At 41.0% G+C, this 15,735-nt stretch overlaps 2 protein-coding genes across 14 annotated transcripts in view; one reads left to right on the forward strand and one right to left on the reverse strand.

Annotated features, from left to right (window-relative positions):
• The window catches only part of Runx2 (RUNX family transcription factor 2), a 313,975-nt gene that overhangs the window by 267,001 nt on the left and 31,239 nt on the right, over nt 1-15,735 (reverse strand). The window lies entirely within an intron of this gene.
• Supt3h (SPT3 homolog, SAGA and STAGA complex component) overlaps nt 7,312-15,735 on the forward strand; it is a 353,506-nt gene continuing 345,082 nt past the window's right edge. The window contains exons 1-2 of one of the 4 annotated variants that reach the window (XM_031348370.1): nt 7,312-7,598; nt 12,276-12,333. The gene's annotated coding sequence lies outside the window, so the exon portion shown is untranslated. The other 3 variants (XM_031348369.1, XM_031348372.1, XM_031348371.1) reach the window with 3 other exon arrangements.

Consider the following 15,735-nt stretch of genomic DNA (forward strand, 5'->3'; position numbering starts at 1 on the left):
GAAATCCACCTGCCTCTGCCTCCCAAGTGCTGGGATTAAAGGCGTGCGCCACCACGCCCGGCTTCTGACTTTAGACTTTTTTGTTCTAGGTGTTGTCTCTAGAACTGTTTGGTTATTCCAATTGGCTATTGCTTGTGGCCATTTGCAATTTTGTGCAGTCTTCTTAAAACATAGCAAGTCTGAACCTGGCATGCCTAGTCTTCCTTGTCTCGATAAATGGTACTGCTATCTATGTGGTGACACAAGGAACCTTGGAATCATTTGGGAGTTCTCTGGTTGAGTTTAGATTGTGTTTATGTATGTGTGTGTGTGTGTGTGTGTGTGTGTGTGTGTGTGTGTGTGAGAGAGAGAGAGAGAGAGAGAGAGAGAGAGAGAGAGAGAGAGAGAGAGAGAGAGAGAGAAAGAGAGATGTAGGATGCTTTCTGTGTGTAGAAGACAACCTTGAGTGTTTGTCCTTGCCTTCTATCTTGATTGAAATAGGGTCACAATTATTTTTTTTTTCCTCTGTAGTTGAAGGCTACATATGGCAGGCTAGGTGGCACAGGAGCTTCAGTGGATTATCCAGTCTCCACCTGCCGTCTCCCCATGGGAGCATGAAGATTATAGGAAGGCATTCCCATGACTGGCTTTCTACAGCATTTCTGGGAATTCAAACTCAGATCCTTAAGCTTGTGTAGCAAGTGCTTTTCCCATCAAGCCATCTCTCCAGTTCTGATCCTCACGAATTACCAGTTGGTAATGTTTCATGTCCTGCTTCTCCCAGCATCTTCTCATGTTTCCTACCTCATTGGCTCAGTTCTGCCCTATTTTATCTTTTTACTGAACTGTTTGTGTCTTCCTATTTTTCCTTCTAACTTGCAGATGACTTCCATCTTTCTAACAGGCTCGTGTAATCATGACATCACCTTAAAAATAATTTCAACACCCCCAATTTCTAATTACATGAAGCCCACATTCCCAATTATGATGCCTAAGACTTCCTTTGATCTGACCCTGACAAATTTCTTCCCAGACTCTGTGCTCCATCATGCTGGACTTGCAATTCTCTTTAATACACCATAACTTTCCTAATGCTGCCTTCTCTGCTTAAAACATCTTTCCCCATTCTGTTCACAGATGACTCACTTTCCAAGGCTGAGTTCTGACTCATCATCTCAGTGGTAAGAATCACATTAATGAAAATTAAGTGCTCACAATGTGTATGACTCTACATTCATTGCCATGTGATAACAGCATTATTTTTAAGAGTTCCTATTGTTATCCTCAATTGAAGGATGAAACTACTGAGATAGAGAAAGACTGCCCACCTTGACATTTTTTTCTGTCCACATTCACTTCCATCAGTGACTACTGCCTAAATTTCTATCTTCTAAAATTTATACAAAGAAAGGGGATTACTTAATATTAGAGTTGACAGTTGCAAAGGAAATGAACTCCAAATTATTTAGGAAAGTACAAGCAGCTGGGTGGCCAGTTAGCCTCAAAAAAATGGGTTTTCTAGAATCTCAGATTAGAGAGAGAGATGACCAAAGCATTCAGTATTAGCAGCGTTTGGGCGTTTGTGGGTAGAGAAGGTTTGAGTACAATGTTGAGGGGGCATAGTACCAAAACATAGCAATGCTATGAGGGCAAAACCCCTTCCATCCTCTCAAAACTTTAGTCAGTTGCTATGGCCATACAGAACTCTACAAAAGCATACTGAGGTGAAGTCTAGGAACAGAGTTCAGTTCATATTTGGGTGGTTGTTTGTGGAACAGGAACACACACAACAGTTCACCCATAAACTTCAGTGATTTAGCAACAAGTGCAGTCCAGTGCCAGGGGGGAGAACATTAACCCCAAAGAAACATGAAGAAATGTCTGATTGTGCATAAGGCTAGAATGGTGGCTCCAGATATCCTAGCCTACAGGCCAAAGGTCAAGGAGAACTTGGCCGACATTATATATTGTTCCAATGCCTTTGGCTTTCCTAGGTCAATAGCAACAAGCCTTTTGGAAGACAGGACCTCTGTTGCCAATCTTTATGTCTCTAGTGCATAACTATGCTGCCTATATCTACTGGAACCTCAATACGTGTTTGTCAAAAAGAGTAATTGTCTCATTGATGGAGAACACAGAGGTTCATGCTTGCAACCCCAGATTCTAGGGATTCCAAGGCAGGGAGATCAAGAGTTCCAGCCTAGTCCAGAGTCCAAGCCAGGAGAATCATGAATTTGAAGCTAGCCTGAACTACACAACTATTTCAAACAAAGGAGGAGGGAGGAGAGAAGAGGAGGAGGAGGAGGAAGAGGAGAGGGAGGGGGAGGAGAAGACAAAGAATAGCTGTCATGTTCATGTAGATTTATTATATTATCAGAAACAAACCCTGGTATTTGAGATAAAATTTCTCTTTATATTCCTAACTCAATGTACTAGAAGAGAAAACTTATAAAATTTGCAAATAGCTCATTAAAAGCTGGAATACAACAATAGCTGCACGCTAAGGAGTATTTTCAATTCTCTGGGACTCTTCCATCTAAAGCCTGTGACAATATACAGAGAAAGATGCTTACTTTCAGAGAGGCTGAACAACAGCAAGTTACTCTGGCCAAAATGTGGTACCAGAACCCACCAGTTTTCCCTATACCTGACTGAGTTAGTGAAGTTGCTTAAAAAGATTCTAGAAAAGAAAAAAAAAAGGGGGGCATATATATTATGTATATAACACACACATATATACACACATTATATAGAATGCTAGAAATTAAGCCTGTTTTCACATTCTTTGATCATTACTTAATGCTTGATCTGAGTGTTACTTAGTCAAAATAGGCTTATTGCATCCAGCTTTGGGGTGTGAAGCAGGAAGGGCAGGTTGCATGAGCCACACTGTGGTTTATTGCACATGGCACCAATTAATTTTTGGCTCTGTTTCCATATGTAATAGAAGAGGAAAGCAGCTATTTGAATAATTCCCCCAAAATACATGCAATTTCACATCTCAATATTTCCGCTGAAAACACATTGAAGAATTGGATGCTCTGTATACTGGTCTAACTTGAATTCTCTGTCTTATTTTCAGGTACTAGTGTCTCCCTCTTGATACTTTACTTCATTTTTGTTCTGTTCTTACTTTAAATAAAAAGCAACTTAGACTTCCTCACATTTTCTTTAAAACAAAGTAAAGCATACCTTTGTTGTGTCTTGAACATGCAGCATCCCCTAAAGGCTTTTGTAGTGAAGGCTTAGCTGTCAGCTCACCTTTGGACTCCCCTTGTACTTCTCTGACCTCAAACCACACCATTTTCTTTCTGGGTAACTCTTTTTTAACTCAGAGCCTTTTGGTAGGTCCCCACTGAGGTAGGGCCTCAGTGACTTGACTCACCCTGGCCCTTCAGACATAGTAGCAATCCTCTTTACCTTCTGAATCTTCATATTCCTGGAGCACTTTCTTAGTATGTCTGGCCCCAAATTGCCATTTTTCAATAACAAATCCCTTATCCCATACATTTTTCCCCCTTCCTGGTAACACCCCAGTACTTCACAAGTACTATAGAACGTAGCTATTTATTTTGTTGTTTATTTGATTTCTCCGACTGGGATGTAAGTTTGACAATGGCCTGGGTATCTGCTCTGTGTGTTGTTATTTCAGCAGCTTCTAGGGTATGTCAGACACATGGCAAATATTTGTTGCAAAGTGAAAGTTGCTTGCTTCTACGAGAGTATCAGACACTGGCTTCCATGGGGGAAGTTCCCATTTGCCCGGAGACTTCCAGAGCTCTTTGAAAGTCAGCTGTTTTAAGATTCCCTTCCTGGTTTGACTCTCAGAAACCATGATCAATTTCTCAGTGGCCAAGCACTAGTTTTAAAAGAAGATGGTTTGTGAGAGGTGGGAACTGAACTTGGATCCTTTCCCAACAAGAGCTCTTAGCTGCTGAGCTGTCACTGCAGCTCCACGATTGCACCTTTAAAAGCTATCAAGTATTGCAATTTTTAACATGTCTTATCAATATGCTGCCTTTTCTGCTTTGAAATATATGAATGCTGGATGAAATATATGAATGAAATATGTGAATACTAGAAGGCTGGAGAAGCCACTTTGATTATGTATAAATACTATCATCTCTTTTTCTAATGTATCAACAAATTACTTTTTCATATTCATATTGCTTTTTCTTTTGAAATACATAAAGTGATTTGGATATCTTCATGTATCTAAAGGAAGAGCTCTTTATATCCACCTATGTTTTGAAAATGAGCATGTTAAACTTATTTTGTACAACTTTAGGACCTACCTTTTGGGGAGTTCCTATTTTAGAGGAGCACAGACATTTAGGCAGCTTGGTTTTAGTTCAGTAGACTTAACATCTCCTCCTATAGCTATGAAAACTGATGCTCAAATGATGTTAAGAAACTTGCCAGGAAGGACTTAGTCTAAAAAATTAAAATAAGGTTGCTTTTGAGATTGTAAGACAAAATAGCTTTCCATGTCAGAAAAGCAACTGAATATAGCAACAAATGCATATGCAGTAACAGTGTTCAGTCCTGTTCAAAGAAGCTCTGTATTTCTGCAGTGTGACTTGCATAATTGTCCTAATAAATTAAAATCGGGGATTACAAGAGCAAGATTTGCAGGTTATTTGAAGTGAATCACCCTTATGTGAAGAAGTGGCTTCCTCACAGAGATGGACCCTATTAGCTATGGCTTCTGCTGTCCTTTTTAGAATGAGGGCTTCTTTTGTCATTGAAAACGGGCCCTTAGACAATGGCCATGCTGCTGCTGCTGCTGCTTCTCCTTCTCCTTCTTCTCCTTCTTCCTTTTTGGTAGTGTGAAGTCACTTGGCCTCCTGTTGCGTTTTCCCACCCACTTTGGAAATCATTTCTTTTCCTGAGAGCTAATGGTCTCCAAAGCTTTAACTTCAAAAGAACTTCTTTTTCAGCTCTGTTATTATATAAAGGCAGGACATGGTTGCTAACAAAGTATGGGTGAGGGGAAGGTTTTTACTGTAGGTATGAGGGAGAGTAGGGCCAGAGGCATCTGGGAGGGCCCAGAGCAAGGAGAGAAAGCAGCGGACTGAACATGGCCAGCAGATTAGACATGGCCATGAAAGGAGAGCTGGGGCAAGCAAGCGAGGAAGACTAGGAGAGTCTGTGCAATGAGACCTAGAGAGAGGCAAGAGAGAGGGGGCAAAGAGCGTGCATAGCTCAAACAGTAAGACACTGTTTTATTAAGACACTGGGTGAGGGAAGCCCATGAGCTGGAAAGGTTTAGGGTAGGAGGCAAGATGAGCAGAGCTGAGAAGAGCCACAGGTTCTTGTGGTACCCAGGAAGGCTGGAGGCCAGCATGTGCTTTAAGCTAATAGACACTAGATAGCCACTTGCCCCAAGTTTCTTTTGGACTTGACAGTTATAATTTGTTTTTGAGTAAAACCTGGCCTTTACCTGTGGAGGTGAAATGCCTGTGCAATGATATTAATTGAGCAGAATTTTAATTAAAATGATCCATATGGAATTTTATTTCTTTGGATAGTCTGTCTTCTGTTTTCACAGCAGTTTATTTTTTATTATAAGACAACTCAGGCTGGTCTTAAAAATCACCGTGTAATCAAGACTGACCTTGACTTCTCCAGTGCTGGGATTACACGCCCGGCCCAATCTCCTATTTCTGGGCAATGTACTAAAAAAGTCTTTTCACCTATGTATATAATCTATGTAAGTTTTAAGGGAGTAATGACAATTCTTGGCTACTTTCCCATATACCTCACACTTGGCCTTGGGTGGAGTAAGCCTGGATCTTACATTTCATGTTGAACCTCCACATCCTAAATATACTCTTGGAAGTGTATCTGGCAAGTATTGAAGTGTCTGGCAGTTATAGAGGACTAAGAACAAGACAACTGCAATCCAGAGAGGAGATAATCAGATGAATGGCTGTTTTAAAGACACTGAGCAAATAGGACTCTTTCAGAACTCATACATTCATAGGCAAGACATTAGCAGAGGGAGTAGTGTTTGAAAAGACCTGGTAAAGGCGAATGTGATGGTTTGTGTATATGCTCGGCCCAGGGAGTTGCACTATTAGGTGTGGCCCTCCCTGTTGGAGTGGGTGTGTCACTGTGGGTGTGGACTTTAAGACCCTCATCCTAGCTGCCTGGAAGCCAGTATTCTGCTAGCAGCCTTCAGATGAAGATGTAGAACTCTCAGCTCCTCCTGCACCATGCTTGCCTGAATGCTGCCATGTTCCTCATAATGGACTGAACCTCTGAACTTGTAAGCTTAGCCTCAATTAAATGCTGTCCTTATAAGAGCTGCTTTAGTCACAGTGTCTGTTCACAGCAGTAAAACCCTAAGACAGTGAATAATATAAATAATAGAATAAAACGGGCGATGGTGGCGCACGCCTTTAATCCCAGCACTTGGGAGGCAGAGGCAGGTGGATTTCTGAGTTCGAGGCCAGCCTGGTCTACAGAGTGAGTTCCAGGACAGCCAGGGCTACAGAGAAACCCTGTCTCGAAAACAAAACCAAACAAAAAAAACAAAAAAAAAAATAGAATAAAAATAATATTTGAAGTGGTAGGATAATGGATGGTTTCTTTCCTAAATAGCTGAGTGAAAGCATCACACACCATGGTATTGAGCTCATTAAATAACTACACCTGCAACCATCAAATGCTGGAAGACAGGTCTTACAAACAATTCAATACAGGTGGTGCAAGATTTCAAAATAAGGACCAGGACAGAATCTTTAGGAAAAAATCACCAGTGCTTGTTTATAAAGTCTCCCTAATAGTGAAAGTTATCAACCAAAGCATGCTTTTTAAAGTAGATGAACTTAGTAGAAACGAACTGTGGGAAAACTTTGCAGATTAATTGTCACAGGCTTTCGATTTTGTGCAAGGGCGGGTAGGGGTAGGTGGGGTGGAATGAAACTACTGTTCCCAGGTCCTGGAAAGGACTGAGTCCACACACAGTGCTTTCCTGAGGCGAGGGTCTTTCCGAACTCTGCGCCTCTCTGTCAGTCGAAACAGTCTTGGTCTCCTGACTGACCCCCGAGGAGAAGCTTGCCTAGACTATCTCCCAATGCAGGTCACCGACTCTTAAAAACATCCTGGCTCCTGGGGCTCACCCCTACAGTCTTCAGAGTCTGCACAGGGCAAATGCAGTTCCTCTGCCCCAACCCTCAGCCGACCCATCGCAATTCCCGCTCGGAGGCTCCGCTGCGTGATCTCGCGCCGCTCGCTCCGTCCAGCGCGGCGGGAGCGCGAAGCCCCGCCCCCGGAGTGTGGCGGAAGTGGGCGGAGCAGTGCGGCGACCGCGCGCGCTGGCTAGCCGGGTGCGCATGCGCTCTAGCGGCACGGGTGGGTTGGCTGTCCCTCTAGTCACCTCAGGCTTCGCTACTCCGCCCCGCCCCTTATAGTGGCGCTCTCGCCATCTTACCCCCCCCAGTCCAGCCTAGCTCAGTCCCCTTTTCCCTTTCTACAATTTCTGCCACCCCCCCGCTCCCCGCCCCCCTGCCCGTCGTGTCCCGGGGCCGCCGCCGCAGACACCGCGCCATCTCTGTCCCCTCTCATTCTCCACGCGGGACGCGCAGCCGTGCCTCCACGTGTCTTAAGCAGAGGTTGTGGGGCGCGTGGGGGCGGCGGGGAGTGGGGCGAGGTCATGGGGACGTCAGGGACGTGGCAGCCAAACGTCTGGCCCCGGGCTGCGGGCCCAGCTGGGTGCAGGCCGCCGAGCGTGGGGTGCGCCTTGGCTCCTCCCCGTCGTCGGTGGGCGTGAGGCAGGGGAGCCTCCGGGCCAGGCGGAGGGGCAGCGTTTTGCCTGTCACCCAGATGGGTGGGGAGTCCCTTCAAAAAGGCAAGCTCTATTTCTTGGAAGCTAGGTAGTGGTAGTGGAAGGAAGTACAGGGTGCAGGCTGAGGGGACAGAGGACACAGAGATGTTACTGTCAGAGCTCGCCTCTGGGACCCCTGGGGAAATAAATCATTTAGCTGGTGGTGTGGGGTCTAGATGGGGATCGTCGCAGCCTAGCTCCAAACTCAGGCTTATGGGAGAAGATCTGTGTGCTAAAAGCTTATGTCACGCCAGCTGTGATTAATTACATTTGAGCTCCAAGGAAATTGTCATCTTGGCTTTATTGAAAGTCAGGACAGCTGATGTGACAAGTGATAGAGTTATAGGGATAGTGGGATATATTTGACGTTCAGACAGGATCCCGGGAGCAGTGTTGTTATTGTACACTGGATTAAAATTAGATTTATATCCTTGGAGTTGGTAGAAACTCAGGAAGAAACCGGTACATCTTTATTTGGGATAAGACCCGGGTTCTCAGTATTTGCGAGGAGCAGTTCACTGTTAAAAAGATTTACTTAAAGAAAGAAACAACTAGTAGAATGTATGTGTGTTCCAGAGAGGCGGAATTTGACTATTAAGGGACAGTTTCTAGATAATGCTTAGCACAACCAGACAATACTTAACCAGGCTGTTGCAAGTTTCCCGCCCTTCCCTGGCCGTTCTGCCCAAGGAAACTTTCAACCAAGCTGCACATGCTATACACGGGACTACCAATATGGTAGCCATCAGGTGCAGGTGGCTCTGGAGCTTGATATTTTTTAATTGGTTAGCAAATTAATTACAGTTTAAGTAGACACACATGCATGGTGCTTATTGCATGGGATCCCACAGGTCTGAAAAAATTGAGAGCTGGTTACAGTTTTTTATTTGGTTGAGCTTTAAGTCAGAGAGGCCAGCTTTTGAATTATTTATGCTTTAAAAAGGATTTGTAATTATATCTCAATAATGCATTTCATTCAAATTGTAGATCTAATATTTATTCACAGCTTGGCAAATTAAAGCAAAGTACTCTTTGGTTTAAAGCTAATGTCAGATTTAGTTGGAAAGACAACAGTGCTAACTAGAGTTTTCTTTAGTTATCTATGACTTCCATTGTCTTTTACCATTTAGATAGTTCTTAGAGAAAACTTTAAACTTTTTATTGTTGTGGTTTTCCCCCCATTTAAAAGGTGGCGAGTCCTCCTTAACTTTTTTGAGCAATTTTTGAAGTCATTTTAGTATTCATATTCAGACTTCTGAAAAGTGAAATTTGGTGATAAATGTGTCATTAGGCCACTTTCTATGAAATATGCCCAACTATTTTTTATTTGAGATTTTGTAAATCTTGAGAGTAAAACTTTCCCCCTCCTTGCCTGTCTCTCCCCCTCCTCCTTCCTTTCTTGTGTGTGTGTGTGTGTGTGTGTGTGTGTGTGTGTGTGTGTGTGTGTGTGTGTGTGTGTGTTTGAACCCAGGCCCTCCCACACTCTTAAGTGGATGCTCTGCTAACTAAGCTATGCACTCAGGCCTTGAAAATAAACCATAAAGGGAGGGGAGAACAAAACAAAACTGTCATGGTAGATTGTACCCAGAGCTCCCGCCTGATATTTGTAAATTGTTGGCCTTGGCCTCAAGGCTGAAGATAATGGTTGGTTGTGGCTTGTGGCAATGGCAGCTCAAAGCTTATGAGTTACATCATATGCAGAGACTACTTCGTGACATGCAGATCACACACACACAGCTGGTCTTGAGTAGACTGGCTATCATGATTTTTCTGGGCTAGTCATGTCCCAGCATGCTTCTTACTAGAGCTTTCATACAATCAAATGTGTTCCAGGTTGGATAGTGCTAATATGGCCACAATTTTTAGGTTAGTTAAAATTCTTGACATAATCTTGGAATGATCAGCTGCTATTTTGCAGTCTCCAAAATACACTTGTTGAAAACGGTGACGAAGTCCATGCTGTTACCCTTATTTAAGTGATATCTGGAGTAAGTAAGGCTAGAGAACGACTGGGTTACATTAGCCTCTGTCGGTTTAACCTTTTATGTTGCATAGAAGTCATGGGTAGTGTGATTGTTGGTTCCCTTTGGGGAAGAAAAAAAAATCCTTTGGTGTGAGGCGCTACAAATATGCCAGTACAGTAAGATCACAAGTTTGAGTATTCCTGTTGAGATGTAATTTTTGGTATGATCAGAAACTTGCTTTTCATGTATTAGATTATTACTGATTTTGCTTATAGTTCACTTACATTATGAGAAACAATTCAGCCATTGCATTATTGTGCTGACTGAATTCATATTAACTGAAGAGGATGAACTGTTTTATTTGCTATTTTAAATGTCATCAGCTTTGCTAATTAGTCCTGTATGTCTCCTGTGGTCCTGCTAGCTTGGTTTTGAAAAGACTACCCCACCTATAAGCTTCCTTTTTTGAGCTTGCTTACCAAGAACTGTTTTTAAAGAACTGTGCCTTGTTTATGTTCACTATCATGTCTCACAAGAACTGAGCTCTTTCTGTGCACCCGATCTTGCGTAATCATTAATTATTAGAGGAACTGAGGAGGAGGTGACATAAGTTGCCCAATGTCACATGATACACTTTAGAGCCTGTGTTTGAACTGCAGAGCTCAGCCCTTTCCTGCTCCATTGTGAGTGGGGATAAGCAGTTAGTTCCCAACAAAGGTCACTGTGACAAACCCCTTGTTGAGGTCTTGTGAGTGAATTATGATCCACTTTTATTTGTGTTCTTCATTGTGTTGTAGAAAGGATTCTGGATGGACCTCAATGTTAGTCTCAGCTTGTATCATTAAATAGTGGTGTGTCCTTGGGCAGTTCAAGAAACCCCTCTGGGTTGCAGTTTTCTTACCTGAAAAATGAGGGATTTGGGTGAAATTAATGTTTCTCACACTGTGGTTTGAAGTCACATCCTTTGGTCCTCTCCCTCCTTTTCAGGTTAAATCTTTGCCTGTTGTTTAGCCATCTGCCTGTGGTTTTCTTTTTAAACAAAGAATATCTGAACAAAGCATTTACATTTACTGTTTTTGAGGTAACATAATAGCAATGTCAGCCTCTGACTACAATGGTTGTAACTCTTACAGTATCAAGAGATAGGCATCTTTTACAAATGAAGAATATAGGCACTGATTGTTTCCAATTGATTGTTGTTGTTGTTGTTGTTAAGATATGTGTCTACATAGGTCAGGTTATCAGCTACTTGGAATCAAAGCTTCCCTATTTTTCTTTTTGAAAAGGATTTATTTTAATTATGAATATACACACATGGCTATGTGGGTTCCAGCAGAGGCCAGAGGCGTTGGGTCCTCCTGGAACTAGAGTTATAGGAACATAGGAACCTTTGATGTGGGCTCTGGGAACCAAACTTGGGTCGTCTGGAACAGTACTGTGTGTGTGTGTGTGTGTTTTTAACCACTTCTCTCTAGCCTTACATTGAAAAAAAAAAAATTAGACCTGAGACCTTTAACCAGTATTTTTAGTTCTTCATCAGTGGTGGGGAAATTCTGGCCTGGTAAGGTGATTGTGGGAAAAACAAAAAACAAAAAAAAACAAAACAAAAAACAATGAAAATGTGAGCTATTATAGCAAAAGCCCCAAACCATGAATTCTTTATCTCTTGCCATGAGCCACATAGTGCTTGAACCCTATCAGATACTTTGTTGACTAAAACTAGCTGATAATAGATTTCTCCTAAGGTTGACTATTTCTAAAACACAATTCTAGACTAGAAGAGAATTGTAATGCTTAAAAATATCCACTCATTAAAAAAAGAAAGAAAGAAAGAAAGAAAGAAAGAAAGAAAGAAAGAAAGAAAGAAAAGAAAAAGTTTTGTTTAGTGGTAAACCACTTACTATTAGGCTGGTTTTATAATGGCCAGATTTCCTACATACTTGAAAAAAAAAAAAAAACATCGGTCACTGACTTTTACATAAACACGGCCTTCAGTGTTGGAAAAGTGAGTTTGGTGCAGCATTTGCCAGTATAGATGCTGTGGGTTTTAGGATAAATTGTCAGCTGCAGCCATGGCACATTTTAGGTATACTTTATGTACAGAATAATTTTTTAGAATAAATATTTTAAAAAGAGTAGGCACGAAGTCACATGGAATAGGAATTTAGGCTAATACGAGACTAAGGACAAAAATGTGTAATAGATTCTCCCATGTCTGTATAGCAGAGAACTCTGATGCCTAATGGTAATTGTTCATCCTTATCTAACAAGGATATGAAAATGTCTGTTATTTTGTGTGTGTGTGTGTGTGTGTGTGTGTGTGCATGTGTGTGTGTGTGTGTGTGTACTTGTATGTCCATATTGCTGGGAGTTCAGCCTAGTGACTCATGTATTTAAGGCAAGTGCTCTGTCATTAGCAATAGGTCTATCCCATTTTATAAAAATTTATTATTTTAAACTGAAATATATTTTGTGAATCCCCATTGCATTGTGTTTTTTAGAGCAGCTTTGGGAGACAAACAAATTATTCCTGAAAGATGGAGAGAGTGGACCTGAGAGGTCAGTTGATCCTCATAACTTCTGGTATATTGGGTAGTTAGGCCTTTAAATAAAGTCGACATGTTCAGTCAGGTGTGGTGACACATGCCTCTAATCTCTGCAGTTAAGAGGCAGAGATAGGAGGGTTGAAAGTTTGAGGCTAGCCTTAGCTATATAGGAATCTAAGACCAGCTTGTGCTATAAAGCAAGACATTGTCATCAAACCAAATCAAACCAACCAATCTCCCCTCACCATGGCATTCACCTAGCTTATAAGACGTGAATTTGTCAGCCCTGCAATATCTTCTTCCTTTTAACACTTCTCACAAAGTTTTGTAGGACGCCCTCCTCTCAAGGGTCTAATAGTTGCCTTGATATGGTCTTAACTGAAGGCATTCTTTTCTCATTCCCACCCTTGTGCTTTGTAGCAATGGTAGTATTTTTAGTTTCCAGCCTCAGAGTCATTTTCTTCTTCTTACATACACACAGTCTACTTCACCTGCAAGTTATCTCTGCATTCCGAATATGTGAATATGTATGTTCTTGTCTCCACTTGCTACAGTAATCAAAAATACCAGCATCTCTTGTCTAATCAGAACTATTGACATACAATTTCAGTAGCTTCTGCTTTCCTGGGTCACACCCTTGCTTACAGAGAAGACTCACTGTGTCTATCTTAAAAAAAATCCACGAGTTCAAAAATTCTTCAACAGCTTCATATTATCTTCCAGTAAAATTTCACCTCCAATGACATTCAAGGCTATGTAATATACTTCCTCCTTGGAACTCTCAGATCTTACTTTGAATTGTTTTTATCCTCTACCCACTCCACTGCACCTACAGTGGTCTCAGGATCTTGTTCTCCCAAAGAGGTTTGTGAACACCACCTCTTGCATGATTTTTCTCAGGTCTTATATTAATTGCCATCTTGTAGTTGAAAACCATTTGTTTAATTTGTTTTCATAGCACTACTTCAAATTGTTGCGTGTTACTTCTTACCTGTGATGCCCACCCCCTTCTCTGGTTTTGTTTAGTCACTGTTACTTCCCCAGGACATTGAAGAATGTTTGGCTTTTAGTAAGTGCCCAATAATTATGAGTAAATAATCCAAAGTGCATATAGTTTGGGCTTTAAAAAAGACATTGCCAGTGCCTTTATGGTAAGAAGAGGGAATAGAAGGCATATTACTTTTTATAGAGAGTGAAGGGAAATAAGTCAATGATGAGTTTCAATGATGAGTTTCTGTTTCTATGTCATTTAAGAGATGCAGTCATCTACCAGATGTTGGAGGGATTCAGTATGGGACAGAACTTAGAATGAAAATATAATAATTCACATTCAAAAAGATAGTATTGTCCAGTTGTGATGTTCGATTTTCATTGTCAATGGGACTGGATTTAGAATAATTTAGAAGACACATTCTGAGTATGTGTTTGGAGGGTGTTTACAAAGAACTTTAACTGAGGAGAGAAGACCCACCTGAATATGGGTAGCACCATCCTACAGGATAGCGTCCCAAACTTAATACAAAGCAAAGAGGAAGAAAACTTGAACCCCAGCATTCATTTGTATCTGCTTCCTGACCCTGGATCGGTGTGACTGTCTATTATTATGACAAACCTGGAACTCTACTGTGCTCTGCTCTGTGCTCTACTCTGGCAAAGATGCTGGTTCTGTTTTGCCCATCTCTAGAAAACTTGTGTTATTCTGAATGCTATAGACATTTTATAAATAATCTTCACCTTTTGAGTTCCTGTGTTTGTAGTGATTGATCATGTGGTAATTTTCATATCAGTCGAAATTTAGATTATGATATAATTTGATTTCTTTAAACAACAAAACAAAAATGGAGTATGTAATAATGTTGACTCACCTATGATTTTTTTCCAGTCTTTAGGTTTTACAAAACATTACTAATTACAAAAACTTATTTATATTATGTGGAGATGTCTGGGTTATGAAGTATTAGAATTGAGACTGTAGATGGGACTTAATGTTCCTCACCAGTGATATAATAGAAGAAATGGTCATCTCCATTATGTCTCTTAATGGTTGGTTGGCCATTAGATTTAGAACCCAAGTTTTGATATTACTTCTAAGATACAGAAACTACTCAGAGTGAAGTGTATGATGAAAGATGTTATTTGTGAATGTCTTCTTTGATCATGTTGTCAACAAGAGTATGTTCCTTAATGGACACCCAGTGACACGGCCAGCAGCATTTTGCTTGATTTACTTTTGTGATGTCCATCTTTACCCTTTACCACAATGGGAACCTTTTGTGTTTGGTAGCAATACTTTCTAATGAAAGGAATTTTGCACGCATGAATGCATATATACATACACATACATATATGTTTAAATTAAATAAACATAAATTTTTATTTTCTGGAATGGGAATTTCCAGATGTGATGCAGCATTGGCTATTGGTTTAGTGATCCAGTTAATACAGTAGTAATCAGAAATGAACTTTTTCCTGGAGTCCTCATTTAAAGTGGCATGCTGAAATGATCTAGGTCTCAATCTGCACATCTGAATTCATTTTGTAAAATATGGCAAGCAGCTGCATCTCCTAGAAAAGCCAAAACAACTGTAGGACATTAACCCACTCAGAAGATTACAGTAGGTTTTTCAATTCCATGTTAACTGTATTTATTAGTGAAAATTGACTTGAGTGCTTCTGCTTTTAACAGACTTTTTTTTTTTTTTTTAATGTCTAGAAGAAAGGAAATACAGCATTGGAATGATAGGACTTTGATGTGTAAAGAAGTTGATGTCTAAAGAAGTAATTATCTAAGTCATCAAACAGAATGTGGGTACAGGAAAGAATTATTTTGGAGAGTCTAATGAGCTATCAGCTCATCATGTCAAGAGAAATGTTATTCACCTGTTTGATTTAGAAACTAATTAACTTGTCTGTGAAAGGTTGATCATGTTTGTAATGAATTTGGATATGGACCCTTTACCTCTTACCAATAAATAACCTCAACAGGAAGCATTTCTAATGGGGAGACAACTGAGAAAAAGCTGGGCATCAAACCTAGGGCCTGGCCTATCTTAAGTATAAATTTGTTCTATGAAATATGTCCGCTTTAGAGAGTTAAAAACAAGTGGAATGGATTTGAAACTGAAGAAAGGGACACATTGTTTCAGCAGTGTCTCACTTAAAAGTTTTGGCCATAGTATAATCCCACAGAATGCCATGTGTAACAAATGTGAAATGGGTCAACTCAAATTCTGCTTTTGGGAGACCGAGGTTAATACATTATCCTTGAGGTTAACACTTCTCCAAGCTTTGTGTGGGAACCTGGAGAACCCTGGGGGCGGTCCTTGAAAAAGGGAAGTGTCCTACGTTTGCTGGTCTCCTTGTAGGAATCTGTGGTTTCAGTTTTCCCCTACTCATGGACTGGGGGTGTGCCTTT

Source organism: Mastomys coucha, unplaced genomic scaffold, assembly GCF_008632895.1.
Source record: "Mastomys coucha isolate ucsf_1 unplaced genomic scaffold, UCSF_Mcou_1 pScaffold3, whole genome shotgun sequence".
In the NCBI taxonomy this organism is placed as follows: domain Eukaryota; kingdom Metazoa; phylum Chordata; class Mammalia; order Rodentia; family Muridae; genus Mastomys; species Mastomys coucha.